This window comes from Dendrobates tinctorius, unplaced genomic scaffold (genome assembly GCF_039654945.1).
Source record: "Dendrobates tinctorius isolate UK_male_01 unplaced genomic scaffold, ASM3965494v1 ptg000118l, whole genome shotgun sequence".
Classification (NCBI taxonomy): Eukaryota; Metazoa; Chordata; class Amphibia; order Anura; family Dendrobatidae; genus Dendrobates; species Dendrobates tinctorius.
In genome coordinates this window covers 96,663-117,866 of record NW_027361786.1, presented here as the reverse complement: position 1 = coordinate 117,866, position 21,204 = coordinate 96,663, and the positions used below count along the sequence as shown (strand labels likewise).

General features: G+C 47.4%; 1 long non-coding RNA gene across 1 annotated transcript in view; it reads left to right on the top strand.

The window, feature by feature from the left end:
- The window catches only part of LOC141101496 (uncharacterized), a 427,984-nt gene extending 412,754 nt beyond the window's left edge, over positions 1 to 15,230 (top strand). The window contains exon 3 of the long non-coding RNA XR_012234985.1: positions 14,693 to 15,230. This is a non-coding gene — a long non-coding RNA (uncharacterized lncRNA). The remainder of the gene's footprint in view (positions 1 to 14,692) is intronic.
- The last annotated feature ends 5,974 nt before the right edge of the window (positions 15,231 to 21,204 follow it).

Sequence of the window (21,204 nt, the reverse complement as noted above, 5' to 3'; positions counted from 1 at the left end):
CAGTACCACGCTATGACCTACCCAGTCGCCACTTCTTCTCTCGCAAAGCCATCCCAGCCCTCCACCATCATGTGAAAGACCGCATTGTCCATGCACTCAAGCAGTCAGTGAGTGGAAAGGTGCACCTGACAACTGATGCGCGGTCCAGTCGGCATGGCCAGGGCCGTTACGTGTCCATCACTGCGCACTGGGTTAATGTGGTGGATGCAGGGTCCACAGGGGACAGCGGTGGTGGGACAGTGCTGCCTAGCCCACGGTATAGGAAACAGTTGGCTGTAGGCGTTCCACCCTCCTCCTCCTCCTCCAGAAGCGAAAGCTCGTCCACAGAGCGCAGTCGTACGAGCACTCCATCTGCAGCTGCCACTGTTGCACACGAGGTGTCCCCCTATCGAGCAGCTAGTGGAAAGCGTCAGCAGGCTGTGTTGCAGATGATGTGTTTGGGCGACAGACACACCGCCGAGGTGCTGGCTGAGTACTTGAAGCAACAAACTGAGTCATGGCTGGGCAGTGTACATCTTGAGGCAGGCAAGGTAGTTAGTGATAACGGCCGTAATTTTGTGGCAGCCATAGCCCTTTCAAAACTCAGCCACATACCTTGCTTGGCTCACACCTTGAACCTGGTGGTGCAGTGCTTCCTCAAAAATTATCCGGAGTTAACAGCCCTGCTCCATAAGGTGCGAAGACTGTGCGCGCACATCCGCCGGTCGCCTGTACACTCCGTTCGTATGCAGAAGCTGCAGCGATTGCTCCACCTTCCCAACCACCGCCTCATTATCGACATTGCAACAAGGTGGAACTCCACCCTGCACATGGTGGAGCGGCTGTGCGAGCAGAGGCAGGCCATAATGCATTTGTGGGAGGATACACGGAGAGGCACTTTGAGAGCAGACATGGAGTTGACAGGTGTGCATTGGTCGAAGCTGAAAGACCTCTGTAAAGTCCTTCAGTGTTTTGAGGAATGCACACGGCTGGTAAGCGCAGACGACGCCATCCTAAGCATGAGCATCCCACTTATGCGTCTGCTCATGCAAACTTTGACGCACCTTAAGGAGCAGGCGTCTGCAGCCAATGTTGACGAGGAGGAAGAGGTGGAGGGAATCCTTGATGACATTCAGCCATTGTCTGCTCAGGGACCTCTCCTGGACGAGATGGAGGAAGAAGAGGAGGAGGATGATGATGGGGATGATTACTTAGGGGAGGAGGATGCATCTCGTGGGGCAAGTGAAAATGTTGGCGTGGCAAGGTCTGGTACAGGGTTTGTGCATGACTGGAGGGATGTGGATTTGCCAGAAAGTGCTCTTCCAACCAGCACTCGCAGTGCATCATTGACACCGGGAACATTGGCCCACATGTCAGATTATGCCTTGCGGATCCTAAAAAGGGACCCCCGCATTGACAAAATGATGAACGATGACGACTACTGGTTGGCCAGCATCCTGGATCCACGCTATAAAGGCAAATTACAAAACATCATGCCACAGGAGAACCTTGACCTAATATTGGCTAATAAACAAGCAACTCTGGTAAATCGGTTGCTTGAGGCATTCCCAGCACACAGCAGCGGTGATGGTTCTCACACGAGCCGTACGGGCCGGGGGCAGCTTGGCAGAGGTGTTCATGGTGCACACAGCAGAAGTGGCGTTGGAGACAGGGGTTTCATGACAATGTTGTGGACTGATTTTTCAAGTACCGCTCACACAACTGGTAATACTGCATCGATGGAAAGTGACAGGAGACAGCAGTTGTCAACTATGGTTACAAACTACTTTTCCTCCCATATCGATGTTCTCCCACACAGGTCATTCCCCTTTGACTATTGGGCTGCTAAACTGGACACCTGGCCTGAATTGGCACAATATGCCTTACAGGAGCTCGCTTGCCCAGCTGCAAGCGTGTGTCATGGTATGCCTAGGTTACTTTAGGCAAAAACCCCGGGACCCCTGCGATGTCCCTCAGACTAGGAGAACCCTGTCTGTCCCTCTACCCAGGGTTTACACTGAAGGTGTGCCTGCCTGAGCCTCCACCCTGTCCCTGTCTCCTGTCCAGCCCTAAGCTGAACCCACCACCCTCCACCCAGTGAGGGGACCAGACACCAGACCCCACAAATACGTATGGACAGGGGTAAAAGAAACACCACACAGTTAATACACAAGGGAATACAATAATGTGCAAGGGCAACCAAATATATATATATAACAGATTGGAGAAAGAACCATTGAGGGATATACTGCACCAGTTATCAGACGCTCCAACACCACCACTGTTGACCGGTATTGCTAGCACTAGGCTAAAGCTATAGTCGGCGACGCCCATAGTCAGGACGAACTATTTAAAGACCAAGGGCGTGGCCCAGCCCTCAGCCAGCATGACAACCTGGTTAACCCTATCCCGACTGGAACAGAATACCCAACAGGGTATTACCGCTGTCTGCCGGACACCCTGGTGTGAACAGTGTCCGACATGACAGTACCCCGCCTTCTACGAGGGACCTCCGGAACCTCACCATGTCGAGGACCTGGCTTGTCCGGATGGCGACGATGGAACATAGTAACCAGTCGATCAGCATGAATGTCAGAGGCCGGCACCCATGTCCTCTCCAGGTACTGTAGAGTGCGACGCACAACCCTAGAGTCCACCACTTTGGACACCTCAAATTCCAACGCGCCATCCACCAAGACGGGAGGTGGTGGCCCGGGGGAACCATCCACCAAACCCACGACCTTCTTTAGCAATGCTTTGTGAAATACATTATGAATCTTATACACAGCCGGCAACTCCAAACGAAATGCCACTGGGTTGATCACTGCGGAGATTCTAAATGGGCCAATGAACCTGGGACCCAACTTAAGTGATGGTATCTTGAGCTTAATGTTCCTAGTAGATAACCACACCCAATCTCCCACACACAGGTCCGGACCTGGCACACGTCTGCAGTCAGCCACCCGTTTGTACCTGGAACCCACCTTCAACAAGCGCTGCTTGACTCTCCTCCAAACAGACGACAATTGAGCTCCCAACTGGTCCTCTTCAGGGACGCCAACTGAGCACCCCTGACGCAAGGTGCAAAATTGAGGATGTTGACCATACACACAAAAAAAAGGAGATTCCCCAGACGATTCCTGGCAATGGTTGTTTATTGCGAATTCTGCCAGAGGAAGAAATGCTGACCACTCTTCCTGATTGTCGGAAATAAAGCAGCGCAAGTATTGCTCCAGGTTTTGGTTCATCCGCTCAGTCTGTCCATTCGACTGAGGGTGGAAAGCCGATGAATGAGATAATTTGATTCCAAGGCGAGAACAAAAAGCTCTCCAAAACTTTGCCACAAACTGCGTACCTCGATCAGACACAATGTCAGACGGGACACCATGAAGTCTGACCACCTCGCGAATAAATATCTGAGCAAGAGTCTTAGCATTGGGCAAAGACGGTAAAGCAACGAAATGTGACATTTTGGAGAACCTATCAACAATTACCAAAATGACCGAGTTCCCTGCCGAGGCGGGCAAGTCAGTAATAAAATCCATGGAAATCTCAGTCCATGGCTTACTGGGCACCCCGAGAGGCTGCAAGCTACCAGCGGGATGGGAACGAGGAGTCTTGGCCCGTGCGCACGTGGTACAGGCAGCCACATATGAGGCCACATCCTGCCGGATTTTAGGCCACCAAAAACGACGCGATACCAGTTCCAGAGTGCTCTTAACCCCTGGATGACCTGCCAGTACCGTGTCGTGATGTTCGCCCAACACTCTAGAGCATAGATGTAGCGGCACAAAAGATTTATTAGCAGGCAACCCCGGCGGTACCACCTCCTGAGCCTCCGCAATCTCTGCCTCAATCTCTGTCGTGATGGCAGATACCACCACACCCTTTTGGAGAATAGGCACCGGCTCTTCACATAACTCTCCACCCGGAAAACACCTGGATAAAGCGTCTGCCTTAACATTCTTCGACCCAGGTCAATAGGTAACAATGAAGTTGAACCGGGTGAAGAATAATGCCCAGCGAGCCTGTCTGGAGGACAGGCGCTTAGCAGATTCTAAATAAAGCAAATTCTTATGGTCGGTTATCACAGTAATCTGATGAACAGCCCCCTCCAAGAAGTGTCGCCACTCCTCAAATGCCAATTTGATGGCCAATAGTTCCCTGTTGCCAATATCATAATTACGCTCCGCAGGCGACAGCTTCTTGGAGAAGAAGGCACACGGATGCAACTTGGCCCAAGAAGGGCCCTGAGACAGTACAGCCCCCACTCCAACCTCCGACGCATCCACCTCCACGACAAACGGTAAGGAGACATCGGGCTGCACCAGAATGGGCGCTGAGGCAAAACTATTCTTGAGGAATTCAAACGCCTGTACCGCAGGCTCAGACCAGTCAGAAAAGTCGGTACCCTTCTTAGTCATGTCAGTCAGTGGTTTGGCAATCATAGAGAAGTTCTTAATAAATTTCCTATAGTAATTTGAGAAGCCAAGAAATCGCTGAAGCGCCTTAAGATTATCAGGCCGATCCCAATGTAGTACCGCCTGCACCTTTGCGGTGTCCATCTTAAAACCTGAGGCGGAGATTATATAACCCAAGAACGGTAGCTCCTGTACGAAAAACACACATTTTTCAAGCTTGACATAGAGCCTGTTCTCTCTGAGCAACTGCAGAACCTGTCTAACATGCTCTATATGTGTATCATGGTCGCGAGAGAAAATGAGGATGTCGTCAAGATAAATTATAACAAACCTCCCCAACAACTGAGAGAAGACATCATTAATGAAGTGTTGAAAGACCGCCGGTGCCATAGTCAACCCAAACGGCATTACCAAACTCTCAAAGTGACCCTCAGGGGTATTGACCGCTGTCTTCCACTCATCCCCCTGACGGACTCTTATAAGATTGTACGCCCCCCTGAGGTCCAGTTTGGAGAACCACCTGGCACCAACCACTTGGTTGAATAAATCGGGTATAAGTGGCATAGGGTAAGGATCACGGACCGTAATCTGGTTGAGTTCTCTGAAATCCAGACACGGGCGTAAACCGCCATCCTTCTTTTTAACAAAGAAGAAGCCAGCAGCCAGAGGAGAAGAGGAAGGTCTAATATGACCCTTGCTCAGGCTATCCGCAATGTATTCCTTGAGAGCTAGCCTCTCGGGACCTGAGATATTAAACATTCTAGCTTTAGATAACTTGGCCCCTGGTTTCAACATAATAGCACAGTCATAGGGGCGATGCGGTGGTAGTTCCGAACAACCCTTCTCAGAAAATACATCCGCATAATCCAGCAACGGCTCCGGGATACTGGGGGTCAAAGCGGAAATACATGTAGCCAGGCACCTCTCCTGACACTCCCTGCTCCACTGAATTATGTCCTGGGTCTTCCAATCAATAACAGGATTATGCATTGACAACCATGGAAAGCCCAGAACCATCTGAGCCGGTAAGTTACTAAGCACCTTACAAGTTACCCGCTCTGAGTGTAATACTCCGATGTGGAGTTGTATATCCAACACACACTCTGTGATCTCCCCTTGAGACAACGGGGAAGCATTGATGGTAACCACCCGGATGAGGTTCGGCAATTTCTCCACCGGAAATCCCGCTGTATGCGCGAACCTCTCATCAATGAGATTGGCAGCTGAGCCACTATCAATAAATACTGTAATAGAGAGCATTTGCCCCCCAAGTACCACCCTAGCAGGGAGCATACACTGGGAAACCATGACGGAGGATACACAAAGGCTCAGACTAGACTCCTCCAAACCCTCTGAGCCTATCAGTTTTCCGCCGGCGCGCCCTTCTTAGGTACCAGGGGGCAAGCGTTAATAAAATGTCCTCCTTTGCCACAAAAAAAACAGAGCCCCTGCCTTCTGTGCCAAGGACGTTTAGGCTTGTTACTCGGTGACTGTGCTATACCAGCGATCTGCATGGGTTCCACGGATTCACCCGCGGCAACCTCACCGACCACTCCCCCACCTCCCGGAGGCAACGAAACCAGCGCCCCCTGACGGAGACGTCGGTCTATGCGTACTACAAGTGCCATCGCAGCCTCCAGAGAGGCGGGAGTCTCGTACATTAGGAGAGTCTGTTTAACCCTTCCAGAAACCCCATGCAAAAATTGACTTCTAAGCGCAGGGTCATTCCACTGCGTGTCCACCGCCCAGCGCCGGAATTCCGTGCAGTAATCCTCAGCTGGTCGATCACCCTGTAGCAGTGAGCGTATTTTAGACTCTGCTAAGTTTAATCTATCCAGATCGACATAGATCAAACCCAGAGCAGAGAAAAAAAAATCTACAGATTCAAATGCCTGTGAGTCTGAAGGGAGTGAAAAGGCCCAGGCCTGTGGGTCACCACTCAGCAAAGAAATCACCAAGCCCACGCGTTGAGCCTCATTACCTGAGGTATGTGGACGCATACGGAAATACAATTTGCATGATTCACGAAACACCGTGAACTTACCACGATCACCAGCAAATCGTTCAGGAAGGGGAAACTTGGGCTCAGCTGCCCTGGCTGCAGCCTCAGCAGGTACTGCAGGAGCTGACAGGCCTTGTTGCTGGACCGCCCCCCTGAGTTCAGTGACCTGTATGGATAGAGCCTCCAGCTGCTTGGTTAGGGAAAGTATAGGATCCATAGTAAGTAACCCCTATATTCCCTATCTATACCTTTTTTTTTTTTCTCTCACTTTATTATTTGGGCCGACTATAATGTCATGGTATGCCTAGGTTACTTTAGGCAAAAACCCCGGGACCCCTGCGATGTCCCTCAGACTAGGGGAACCCTGTCTGTCCCTCTACCCAGGGTTTACACTGAAGGTGTGCCTGCCTGAGCCTCCACCCTGTCCCTGTCTCCTGTCCAGCCCTAAGCTGAACCCACCACCCTCCACCCAGTGAGGGGACCAGACACCAGACCCCACAAATACGTATGGACAGGGGTAAAAGAAACACCACACAGTTAATACACAAGGGAATACAATAATGTGCAAGGGCAACCAAATATATATATAACAGATTGGAGAAAGAACCACTGAGGGATATACTGCACCAGATATCAGACGCTCCAACACCACCACTGCTGACCAGTATTGCTAGCACTAGGCTAAAGCTATAGTCGGCGACGCCCATAGTCAGGACGAACTATTTAAAGACCAAGGGCGTGGCCCAGCCCTCAGCCAGCATGACAACCTGGTTAACCCTATCCCGACAGGAACAGAATACCCAACAGGGTATTACCGCTGTCTGCCGGACACCCTGGTGTGAACAGTGTCCGACATGACAGCGTGCTATCGGAAAGAGTCTTCAGTGCAGCTGGATCAATCCTGACAGAAAACAGGACCCGTCTGTCAACCCAAAATGTGGATGATATAACCTTCTTTAAAATGAACCATGCATGGGTTTCCAAGGATTTTGTCCCACCTTCCCCTGATGACACATAGGGTGACAGAAAAATGGCTTGCTTTGGTCCACCTCTTCCTGGGACTTGACCTATTTCGCCTTTTGCATCAGCTGAATGTCCAACATCAACATATGCCACTTTCTAAAACTCCCTAACTGTGCTGCCCCCCCCCATGGCCGGGGTCACCACCTAGCGCACGACACCGTGCGAGTGCCGTTGCCCTGGACAGGTGGGTAGGCCGACTCTTGGGCGCGGGCACTGGCACAGGGTCCCTCATAGTGCAATCAAGTGTCTCTGACGGTGGTGGTGCACACCCGCCGTCAGACACACCGCCGTACTATGAGGGGCCCAGTGCCAGTACCGACGCCCACGAGTGGGCCCCCTTGCTTGGGCAGGGTCCCAGCATTTGCAATCTTTACCTCTCCCTGATCCTCCGCTGTGTAGTCTGGGCCGTCAAATCCATACTGTGCCTGACACCGTCTGAGCCTGCCTCCTGATGTATAGACATATCTTTTGAATGTGTACGCTATTCATACATGTTATCCGGGGATACGGTACCCTTTCTCACCTTTGTGCAATCACTTGCAAGCCATACTGGGCCTAACACCGTCTGAGCCTGCCTCCTGATGTATAGACATATCTTTTGAATGTGTACGCTATCCATACTTGTTATCCGGGGATACGGTACCCTTTCTCACCTTTGTGCAATCACGTGCAAGCCATACTGGGCCTAACACCGTCTGAGCCTGCCTCCTGATGTATAGACATATCTTTTGAATGTGTACGCTATCCATACATGTTATCCGGGGATACGGTACCCTTTCTCACCTTTGTGCAATCACGTGCAAGCCATACTGGGCCTAACACCGTCTGAGCCTGCCTCCTGATGTATAGACATATCTTTTGAATGTGTACGCTATCCATACATGTTATCCGGGGATACGGTACCCTTTCTCACCTTTGTGCAATCACGTGTAATCCATACTGGGCGTGAGAACGGCTGGCGAGCTGTTAAGCAAGCTACAGCACCTGTGGTTTGCACACGTAAGTTTTTCATTTTTTCAGGAATGACGGTTAGGCCTAATTCCGGAACTGCGGTTGACCTGCACTTACTGGGAAATCATCGTTCGCGAGTAATAATTGTAATCAGTGATCCCCATCACTAACGTTGTTCAGCGGGTTATCTGCACCTGTAAGCGACAAACGCTGGCCTTTTCAGTGTAGCGCACATGCAGCCACGGACATGTAAGGGCATGATACACCAGTTATTGGCCAATCTCATGTGCCAGAGCCTCATGTGTCCCTCTAGTAAGCCGGACTCGGACCGCGGGGCATGACGGAGTCTCGTTCGTTAACGGAATTAAGCTTGCAATGTGTGCATCTGTTCTGTAGCTGGCATGGTTGAGGTTGCCCGTGTTGAGTCAAATTACGCCGTAGGCTCCACTCCTGGTGGTGCCCTTCTGGACATTCCTTTAAGGTTCAGCTTTGCAACCATACTGCCCACGTAAAACAAACACTTTGCCTTCATGAACGCTGTTTGGAGGGTCATGACTCGTGGGAATAGCGCCGCCCAATCAGTTAACCTGCTAGAGAGATCCTTCGTTGCTCCCAAGCATGACATTACACTCCCTAGGAGGAAGGTAATGCCACTGTGGCGACCGTACTCCTGGGGGCGACACAAGTGCACTGATGCCCAGCCACTGCTCGATGAATCTGCTGGTACATTGACCCAGACCACTACATTCCCCTCGCACGCTACCCGGCCTGAATCTGACCCTGATGAAACTCAGGTTACCCTTCCCATATACAGTTCCATCTTACACGGTGACAAAGAGGAAGCAGCAGATGAAAGTGCAGGTTCGGCCCACCCCCCATCAGACACACCACCGTACTATCAGGGGCCCTGTGCCAGTGCCGTCGCCAACGAGTGGGCCCCCCCTGCTTGCTCAGGATCACAGCACTTGCAAGGTTGAAATACTGTGCAGTGAGATGGAAGATGGGGACGACGAGGAGTCCAGACTAGTACAGGGATTCCCTAGCGAGGAGACTTATTTGATTGTTTTCAATGTTGGGACAGCAATTTTTGGGGAGCACTATACTCTGGAGACTGATAGATGGGGCCCACAATACACTGGAACATTCCAAAGGTGGACATCAGACACTGGAGCAGCATTTACAGGGCCCATTATACACTAGAGCATTAGAAATGGGGCCCATTATGTTTGGAGCATTATTTGGGCCCATAAGACAGTGGAGCTTCATCCATGGGGACCAACATATACTGTAGCATTATGTGGAGCGCATCATATACTGTTTCAAACCAATGATTCTGTATGGAGAAATAGATGGGCCTCGTCATGAGATGTAAAAAGTGAAGTATTTTTCATTGTACTATACCGCTATTTCTCTGCCGTATCGGAGCATGATGAGTTTTGGTATGTGTTAAAGGGGCGCTCTTTCGCCCAGGGCACATGAAAACCTGCAGCCAGCCCTACCCCCCCACAACTTTAGCCAAATAACCCCCATTTTTCAGTGCGTAACTTGTATTATGAAGTTAATTAAGGTTGACAAGCTTAAGTAAGAAGAATTGATGCTTTTGGCATTCAAATGGGCACTGTAGGTGTGTTTCCTGTCCTCCTCTCACTGCCGACTTTTATTCCCCATTGACTTACATTGGGTTTCGTGTTTCGGGACGACCCCGACTTTTCCCTATAATCGGACGATCTTGCTCGACCCGACTTTTGGAAAAGTCGGGTTTCACGAAACGAAACTCGACCATAAAAAAACAAAAGTCGCTCAACTCTAGTGACCGGCCTTTGCCGGAGTAGTCGTGTTCTTATAACCAGTGTTTGTTTGTACGAGTCCCTGCGAGGACAAGTTCTGTTATTTTGTGTAGTTGCTTAGGATAGCCCTACCGGCATCAAACCATGAAAGTTATTACTAAAAGCATAATCCGTCTCGTCACTGCATCCCTCGTACCTGCCATGACCACATAGACAGACTCACCAGCGATCAGGACCAGCGTGCAAGCTGGTATCTAGGGTAAACAGCGGGTATCCAAGAGCCGCGCGGCTCTTAGTTACCCGCTGTTTACCCTAGATACCAGCGTGCAGCGTCGCTGATCGTTGCTCTCCCGCTGCCACATGCAGTGATGCGCACTGGCCAGCGGCAGACCAACGATCAAAAAATAGCCCAGGACGATCCTGCACGATCAGCGATACCCGCCGGGTGGACCGGTCGCTGATGGATGTCACACACAGCGAGATCGCTGGAGAAATCGCTGATGCGTCACAAAATCAGCGATCTCGCTGTGTGTGACGGGGCCCTTACATCGACGAGGAAGCAAATCGCTAATAAACATAACAATAATATCGATGTATCGGTGCGCCGTGCTGGGAAAAGTCAGTGACCTGCTGCTCGCACTCTTCATCTTTGCTGCCATGATGCATGTTATTATTATTTTACTGCATTATTTATTCATATCCTCTGCTTGGCGTGCCATTCTTTGCTTTTAATATGCAGATCTAATTTGGTATTGATTATGCTTACTAGGATGACATTTTCATCACCTCAAGTTGTTTTCTCCTACGGTTAACCTACCAACACGTCTTTGTGTCCTGTTTCATGGGACTATTCTACTTATTATCTTTTGTTTTCATGGGTTTTTTTGGCAATGTATTTAGTTTTTGCTTTAAAGAGTGGCCGCCATTTTAATTTTTATTTCCTATATCAATAGTACACGTGGTAATAAGCAACTTTGTTAAATATCATCAGACAAAATTGCTTCTTTCTCTGCTAAAAATGGTCAGTCATTGTCATTATGAATATGAAAACTGTCTCTTTAGAGAGGAAGAGGTGTACAACTCTAGCGCCACCTATTGGAAGCAGCGATCCTAAAAGTCAATATCGACTCTGACGAGCCTTGCCATATGACTTAGGATAAAAGCCAAAACCAGAATGGCAATTTGCAGACACAGCGCTTCGGTGCAAAGTATGAGATCCGATTTGGCTAAATGAGAGGTTCTGGAGTAATGTTTTTCCAAGTGGAGAATGACAAGTCAAGCCTGGCATGTCAGAGTGAGGAGACTTAGAAGTCGTGCATGTGCCTCTGGGAAATTAAATATGAAGATTATCTCTTCATAAAGGAAGAGTACTAGACCTCTAACACCACCTATTGAAAGCAGCGATCAGATCTCATGCTTTGCACCGGTGAAGGACAGCACCCCGGAAGATTGTGTCTGCAAATTGAGATTCTGGTTTGGCTTTTATCCTAAGTCATATTGCAAGGTTCATTAAAGAGTCGATATAGACTTGTAGCATCGCTGCTTCCAATGGGTGGCGCTAGAGTTCTACTCCTCTTCCTCTCTGAAAACATCATTTACATATTTAATTTCTCAGAGGAGCATACGTGGCTTATAAGTCTCTTCACTCTGACATGCCAAGCTTGGCATGTCATTCTCCACAAGGAGAAACGTCACCTCTTAGACCTCACAACTGAGAATTTTAATAATGACTGATCAATTTTTTTCCAGAAAAAGAAGCACGTTTTTCTGATAAGGTATATTAAAAAGTTGCTTTTCATGTGCACTACTAATTTATGAAATAAAAACTAAAATGACATTTATACTTTAAACATTTTTTCCCTGCACGTCGTTATCTTTGGTTTTCTGCTTTGGGCAAGTTTGGTATAGTTATGGCCTTTGACTATGTGTACACAGAGGCTTTTTGTTAAGTTTTTGGAGCAGAAATTGATTGTGTGCACATGGAGCTTTTCAAGGTGTTTTTGTAGTAGAAAGTGGCTATGTGCAAGTGGCGCCTCTTTCATGTGGGTTCCCTGAAAAAAGCGGTTAAAAAATGTTCAAAGGAATGAACATATGCATGTCTATGAAAAAAATGGCATTGCTGTGCACGTTAAGTCTTTTGTTACTGTTTGGACTGGTCTAAAAAAGCGACAAGTTCATTCTTCCGAGTGAAAGCTGCTCGCTCTCTTAATAGAGATACTATGAATCTGTAAGGGCTCACACATTGTCCAAGTCTCTTATTGATTTAATTGTTTAAAGGGGTTGTACAATGAACAAATTGTATTTTAAGTAACAGGTCTTGGAATAATAATAAGTTCCACAATTAGATTTGCTAAAAAAAAAATGTTACTGTGCTGAAATAATCTTATAAAAGTGTCTCTGCTCTGTACAGTGTAGTGGCTGTGTCAGATCATGCAGAGCTGCTCCAGTTCCTGGTTGGCACATACCTCAGCTCCTTGCTGGGAACTGCATAAATGTTATGAGTGGCGGAAGGCACTAAAAAAAAATAAATAATTAAAGTGCCTTCGCCACTCGGGGTCCACCGTGCGGCAGATGGCAAAACCGCTACTAAGGGAGGCAGTGCACTACAGCGGTAGTGTGCACAGGGTTCTAAATCACCCAAGTGCAAAAGAGGCAGTCTCTGTTATGGGACACAGAGCTGCACAGAAAAATAATAAGGAAAAGGTAACGCTGAGCCTGTTAAACGCACAGGGACACAGCGGCACACGTACGGTAGCCAAACTCAGGAGTAGTTAAACTGGCACTTCAACCAAACGGACTTACCGTGAATGAGCGTGTGCACGGCGTCGCAACTGCGAACGCCACAGAAGTCTGCAGCCACAATAACGCAAGCGCGATGCAGGACGCTTTGCTGCTGAGATGGCTGAAGCTTGAGCACGCTGGCGCTAGCGCTGCTACTGGCTGACCCAATCACTCACACATTCGTAATAACCGAAGGAAGGGGTTTCATAATAAGTCATACACCAGACCAAGCATCCAACAACAAACACAGCAGCAAGTATCAGAAAATAGTAGCGCATGGCATAGCGGCCATGCGCACTTTTTATAGTGACCGGGACCTTCCGGAAATCTCCAGAGACCTGAGCATAACCAATCAAATCAGGAGCAGGACCTGAGCACCTGACTCCTGAACTCCAGTGAGATCTCGTCCCGTGAGCATGCTCAGTAGCAGGGAAAAAGGACTTCGCCTCTGGAGACAAATGTGAGAATCTGGGTTGCTGCGTAAGCATAGACTGACCCAGATTCCTAACAATAAGTCACTTATGATCAATGAATATACAGATGAAACAGCAGGGCTTAGGTAAAATATTTTCTTGCCTGTTTTGTCACAGGAGCAAGTGTTTCTACTGCCACACCAGTTCATCTTAAATCAAGTCAGTGATATTAAAGCTAAGTAGCCGCTGCAGCTTCTACATCTCAGATGTGTTTTATGATGAGCTCTGAGGGCTGGATATGCAGCAGGAACACTTGCTCCTGTGATAAAACAGGCAAGGAAATGTATTAACTGAGAAGCAGAAGATCATAAAATACATAAGAAGACAGGGTAATACAGATACATTATATATGTTTATCCAGGAATACCCACCTTCAGCTGTCTGTATTACCTAGTCTTCTTATGTGTTTTATGATCTATCAAATAATATTTTAATGAATACCAATAAAGATTTTTTTAGCCCTTTCTAAAAAGCCTCTTTTTCCCTAGGTGTTTATTTATGATATGCTTTTTGTCTTAACCAATTGATGATTGAGGATATTGGTGTATCTAAGAAAGCAGAAGCTGCGAGACTTAGGCGTTTCTCTTAGCAGATCATGAGCTGGAGCAGCTCTGCATGGTCTGACAAAGCCAATACACAGTAGACAAGTAGACAGCAGGGGCACATTTATAAGATTATCTCAGCACAGGAACATTTTTTTTTTTGCAAATCCAATTGTGGAACTTATTATTATTCCAAGATCTATTGATTAAAATGTACTTCAATTATGGGACAACCCCTTTAAGTTGTATGTAGTAAGTGCTTAAGCTTCCCCTAGTGGTAAACAGAATATTATTATGGAGCTCTATGTACCTGCTGGGATTTGGAGCTCTGTATCAGAAAAGTGATTGTTATAAAAATGTATCAACTGATCAAAAATAATCTGAGGACCTATATATATATATACACTGTGTAGTTATATATATATATATATATATATATATATATATATATAAATAAATTCATGCCTGAGGTGGGTACTGACCTGTACGATGTAAGGGTGGTAATGGGGCAGGGCTCTAGGGCTGTGACAGCTTTATTGATTTTCATAGAAGATTCAGTAGTCAATGATTGGAGGACACTTGCGTAGTGTAAGGTTATGCATGCCTGATCAAAAAATAAGCACCAGTATAAAAAAGTAAAGGAGGGAGTCTATATTTTGCTTGTATATCTTTTGTGTTTTGCATCTGCATAGACATTTTATTATTAGCATGACCAATCTTATTTTTTTTTCAGCAGAAACCCAGAGAGGAATCAGGAAGATACAGCAGGTCGTACACCTCATCCAGCACACTGGGTGCAGAACTCCGCAGGGGCCGAAGAAGACCCTCCTCCACCCTTCAGGTTCCACCTTGGAGACCTGGTGAGAGGGCGCGGTCACCAGATTATGACAGCATGCAGAGACCGACCACCCTGCCCCTGAGGATCCCCCCACGCATCTCCATCACTCATGCGGATTGTGACAGGTAGGGGGCAGGTGCATAATTTTTTAATTTTCTTTTCATTTCTAGTGCTTATGATCTGTTTTTCTTCACCTGTTCCGGCTCTTCCATATCCCTCAAAATAGATTGTTGGCCGCTCATGTTTGCCACTGCTCACTTGGGTTATGAGACTACCGAAGTGTGCCTGCGTGACCCCCAACCCATTCAGAAGGAGTATTTCAGAACCATATTCTTGAGATCGGTAGGGGTCTCCCGCTAATCAAAAAGATATTACCTATAATATGAATGGTGGATAACTTGTTGGCTGGAGAAAAAAAATGCTGCCTGTGAACAATGCCTAAGAGACCGATAATTCACGTAGAAGGATAGACATGTGGAATTTACCAACCATCTTTCTCTATAACATTGGAAAAAAAGGATTTCAGAATGTTGGATTTTTGAACATGTCTGGTCCCTGCATGTAATATTCCTCTTTTCCCTTAAAAAATAAACAAGCACGCTCGACTGAGCTGAGCGTACATGTCAGAGTCAGGGAAAAAAAAGCTTTTTGGCTGATGGTTATTTCATGGCCATGCTTCATTGTCTACGGTATGTCCCCCATGAATATCGCTGGTCTACCCCCCCTGTTAATAGTGGAAGAAGAGCTAGATATCACAGGACTTTACGTCTACGTACATCTTGTTTCTATTAGACATGAGCGAATCTTTTCAAATTGAAATTCATCAAATTTCTGTGAAAAATTATAATTGCAGCAAATTGTAAGGTCTGCAAAGATTTCAGTTGCCCTGAAAAAATGTGGGTAACACTCTGAGGATACAAATACAAGTAGAAATACACAGTAGGAGTGTATAGGATAGTTCCTGGGTATGCACAGTAGCGCCTTGCCGGTCCATCTTTGGGCTGCTCAGTAGAAGTATATGAGAGATCCTTGGCATGCACAGTACCTCGTTTTATTTTCAGGATTTCCTTAGTGATGAGCAATTAAGTCCAACAGGAATTGTCATACCCAAATAATTGGGACACATGAAAACTGGAATTCAGAAATACAACCCTGGAGAAGGCACTGATGTATTACTATCAGCACGCCCGATCTAGTGCAGTGAAGGGGCTATTAGTGGGTTAGGATATCATAGTAGTTACTGATAACATCCCTGGTGGTCTAGGGTAGTGAAAGTGAAGCATTGATGATGTGCAGTGGGCTATTTGCCTCCCCAGGGTATTATGAAGCCCTGGGTGCATTGATACAGATTTTTTCCCTATATCTGCCACCATAAAGAGAAAAACATGAGTATTTGCAGTAAAGTACATGTTTTGAAGATGATTTTCTAGTTAATTATTTCAACGAGATTAGAGCTAAAAATGGGAAAGGTCAAGAGCGGAATAACATACGTCCAGATTATCTAAAGCATTACAAGGCCGGCATGATTTATTGGGGCAGATACATCCTTTATTACTTCTGGGAGATTCTAAAGCCTAGAAAATGTGAGGCAGAGCACATGTTTGTATCAGTGCCATGCATAGGGGCGCATTCACACTGTGGCCATTTAACAAGTAGAATCTAAGATAAGAACAGAATGAGCAAATACCCTGCAGTAAATAAACAGTAATAGTAATGGAACATAATATAGAGCACTTAATTAACATTGTTTGGATCAAAAAAATGCAAAAGCCATCCCACCACGACATGGTGACCATACTCGGGACAGTACCTAAAGGGGGTTTTACACATAGCGATATCGCTAACAATATCGCTAAAGCATCATCGATTGGGTGATGCAGCAGCGATATTGCTAGCGATATCGCTATGTGTGATACTTACCTCCGACCGGCTCCCCCGCTGTCCATCGCTGATCGCGCAGCTCCATTTCTCGTCGGGCGCTTCCTGCTGGGCTTCCTGCTGGCGCCGACGAGCGTTGTGTGGACGCGGACGGGAGGACGTCAGGATAGCCGCGTCTGAAAGGTAAGTATCCTCCGCTATATCGCTGCTGCATCGCTGTGAGATCTTCCTGTGTGGAAGCTCACTAGCGATCATTTAGCGATGCACCAGCGATCCTGACCGGGTCACATTGCTGGTCGGGATCGCTGGTGCATTGCTAAATGTAAAGGGGCCTTAACTCTTGTAGTTCACCTCACTATGTGTCAGCAGACGTAAAAATAGATACGTGATATTCTCCAAAACTACAAACTTTCTTAGTTATATACTGCATACAGGAAGACGAAGGAGAATGAGTAAACCGATGACCAACTATGGCCAACAGACTGACCAAAGAGAAGCCCAATGCAAGGGAAGACCTAACCCTGATTGGGAAACATTGCTTTAGCGATGAGATGAACATTTCACTTCTATGACCTAAATAACCAATCGGTAATGCAGCCCCGACCTTCAAAGTCAGCCGCAGCTCCTTTGATGTCACTAAAGGAAATTATAATAGCGCTATTCGCTTGAAGGTAGAAGGCACCGCCATTGAATACAGGTGTACTTCTCACTATGAAGTTCTGCCTTGCAAATTTCCAATAATTACCCTAAAATATAGCATAAGTCTACAATTTCCATCCTACAGACACTTGTAAGTGTGGCGCCCCTGAGGGTTCAGTCACCACAGAGGTACTGCACCGCCTCCTGAGGTGTGGTAACCCACTATCCAGGTAAGGTGGGGACACCTGACCACGCTCCAACACCTGCACCCATCATCACAAAGTAGTGTAGCAAAGCACCTTCGGCAGCTCCCTGCTTGGAGTGTAGCATAGCACCCCTTGGTGGCTCCCTGCTTGGAACACGAAATGTGCTGGGAGGTGGGTGGAGTTTAGTTCATATAAAAGAGCGGGAAGAGTTGAGTCAGTCAGTCTGTCTTTCATTCAGTCAGTGAGTGAGGATGTAGAAGATTCCCGGGAGAGGGATGGAAGAAAGAAGTGCTGCAGCAGGCCACAGTGATCTGGCTGTGCTGGCACAGGAAAGAGACAGAGAAAGGAAGCTTGATTCTCCATTGGAAAGAAGGATTAGTACGGAACATAAGGAGAATAGGAGGACTAAGGATCAGGGTTGGAAGAGAGAACCCTTCCCAAGTTCTAAGTGCAAGGCCGGGGTCCGGTCCCCGAGGATGTATGGATACTAATAGTCCTGCAGCAGACACCGGAGGAATAGAAGTAGTGACCACTTTATTCCCACACAAGACTTGGGGGCACAACAGCAACGATAGTGAGTCGGGACTAGATAGCAAGGAGTTCCCGAAGCAGGCTACAGCTGTCTGCCGTACAAGTAGAGTTCATAGGAACATCTGACAGGAGGAACTCCAGTGTAACTCAGTACTGTGAGTACTTCATCAAAGGCGCTATAAGAGGAGACTTTCAGAAAAGGCACATATGTTGGCGGAGTGTTGGAAGGGAGTACTTCATCTTGCCTGGAAGTTGGCTGAGCCCCTGACCTGGAGGACACGGCATGGATGCGGGCACCGGTACCACAACAGACTGTGAGTAAAGCTTTGGAACTACATGCCCTGGTGTCCTCCACTTATTCCGGTGCCAACCCGTCCAGCACTGCTACATCCCTTGCACCCGACACTACACCATCTAAGTGTCACTTCACCTACTCTGCCCTGGGACTACAGCCCTGCTTGTGGAGGGCTATAACATCACTGCTGCACCACACCATCTGTCCCAGTGGATCTGTCTGCAGCGTCGGCTTACATCTACATTGCCGAACACCACAGGTGGCGTTACGAATCACTTATAAACTTTCCCCCTTTTTACAATGGGCGCCCAGGGCCATGGGCCGGGTACCAGCTGCCGTGACATCTCCCATTGAAGCTCATCGGGCCCGGTACCAAGTATCCCACAGCCCTGGGAGGGCGACCCATAAGGACGTGTAATGGAGTGTCCAACCTGATAATCACAAATTAACTTGAGCCAATCTTTCACTACATGATGGCCATGCGTCTGAAACATTCATCCACCGCTTGATGGATGAACAATCCATAGAAAGATCGATCTTACACAGGTCTAGATAGGTCCACCAGGGTCTTCTCCACCATTATTTTGATGGTATCAAGCCAATGGGTCTTTGGTCTTCCTCTTCGCCTTGTTCCTATTCTTTCAACCATGATGTCCTCCTCCAGTGATTGCTCGCTTCGTTTGATGTGTCCAAATTAGGCAAGTCATAGCTTGGCGAGCCTTGTTTCGAGTGTCATGTCTGACTTGGTTTGCTCCAAAATTGGTTTGTTTGTTCTTCTTGCCATCCATGGCATCTGAATAGTCACCAAGTAATTCAACATTTCTCCTAACTGTGCCTTACTTCTCATGGCAGAATTAGGGGTGCCGGTAACTGGATTCAGGGTGATGAGTCAAGTCATAAGCGCATCATCTCGTACATTTTCATGCTTTTGTATGTTTTGTCTTTTATTGTATTATCGCTCTGTTAGTGTGCCATTGTGCATGAACCTAGTTAATTATTTGCATCTTTGAGTCCTCCGTTGCACACTCTGCCCTGGTTGCCCGCAGTCATCACCCAGCTGGCCCAGGCAGCCAATATATATTAAACTAAACAGCCGGTGAAATCTTGCGCTTCACTTGTCAAGAGAAAAAAGTACTGTGGCGCTACACAATTTCTGATGGAATAAGCCAGTGGCGCTTTGCTCTCTTACACGGCATTGCGTTGAACCTATGAATGCAACAAGACTCACAGTCCAGCAGCTTTTGGAGATGGACATGTGTCGGCACCCTTACCTGTCCACGTTCAGTAATTATTACACACCTTTGATTGTCATTGTTCGTGACAATTTTTGAGCAAGTGCCACTATCAATTTTGCTCAACTGTACCTTGACCGCAGAAACCAAAGCCCCATCCAAACTTTTTCTCCTTGTCCAACCACTGGAACAAGGTTGGAGCAACTGAAGAGCGGATAGGAAGTGGGAGATCCATCTACATTATGGTTCTGTCAGGGTGATGCTGGAGATTTAGCCCCGAAAACATGATTGATGAGTATACAGAGCATTACCATGGAGGTTTACACATTGGACACATGGCGGATACGGCTCCTTCTCAGGCTCCCACGCTGTGACCACACTTTACTCGCCGGTCGATAGTCTCATTTCACCTCTACTGTTTCTGATCAACCTCTGTTCAATACTCATTAAGGTTTCTCAAGGGTCGGTCCATATCATTAACACTCAAGAGCAGCCCCTTTCAACCCCAAACCTATTTACAATTGATTTCCAAGCATATTATGTTAAAGACACTTTTCTTGTGCAAATGTCGACAGATCATTAACGTTCTTGCAGTAAAAGTGTACTGTACCCACTCTGATTACATAGTGATAGCTTTAAAAGACCTTTTCGAAAGGCTGACCATAATAAGCTCCAGTCAACTTATAAAAAAAGGAGAATTCTAGTCAGTGGTGTACCTAGAGTCCGATGGGTCCTGGTGCAAAATTTGGACCTGGGCCCATACCTGCATGTCGGTCACATCTATGGACCTTTGTAGCATATATTGATATCTCCCATCCTGGTGCCTTCCTGTAATGATGGCCCCCATCCTGGCCAATTACAGTAATAATGGGTCCCATCCTGGGAGCCTTCTTGATATAATGTCCCCTATTTTGAGACCCTTGCTGCCATTTGTCCTTCATCCTGGCCCCTCCAAATAATAGTGTCCCCCATCCTGGCTCCTCCCTGGTATAATTTTCCCTATTCTGAGCCCCTTCCTGGTATAATGTCCCCCATCCTGGCCCCTTCCTATAATATTGTCCCCCATTCTGGTCCCTTGCTAAAATAATGTCCCTCATTCTGGACCCTTCAAGTGATATTGTCCCCTATCTTGATCGCCTTCCTGGTATAATGATCCCCATTCTAAGCCCCTTTCTGGTATGATGTCCCCTTCTTGGCCCCTTCTTATAATAATGTCTACCATTTATAATATTGTCCCCTTTAAGTATTACTGTCCCCCATCCTGGCCCTTTCCTATAATAATGCCCTCCATCCTGGCCCCTTCAAGTAATAGTGTCCCCAATCCTTGGTCCCTACTTGGTATAATATCCCCCATCCTGAGCTCTTTCCAGTAATAATGTTCCCTGTTCCAATCCAATACATTTCAGAGTAAAAAAAAGGAATCTTTTTACTTTCCTCCGGTCCCACGATGCTCTGCATCCCTCTTCTATAGCTCGCGCTCCGACATTGGCTGCCAACCTCTGATTGGCCAACGCCGTGTATTGCAATGCAGAGAGCCAGCAGGTATCTGAGCCGCAATACATTACAGCTGAATGTGCGTCCTCATGTAAAGTCACTGAGAGCGCTAGCCGTGAACGAGCTGCTGCT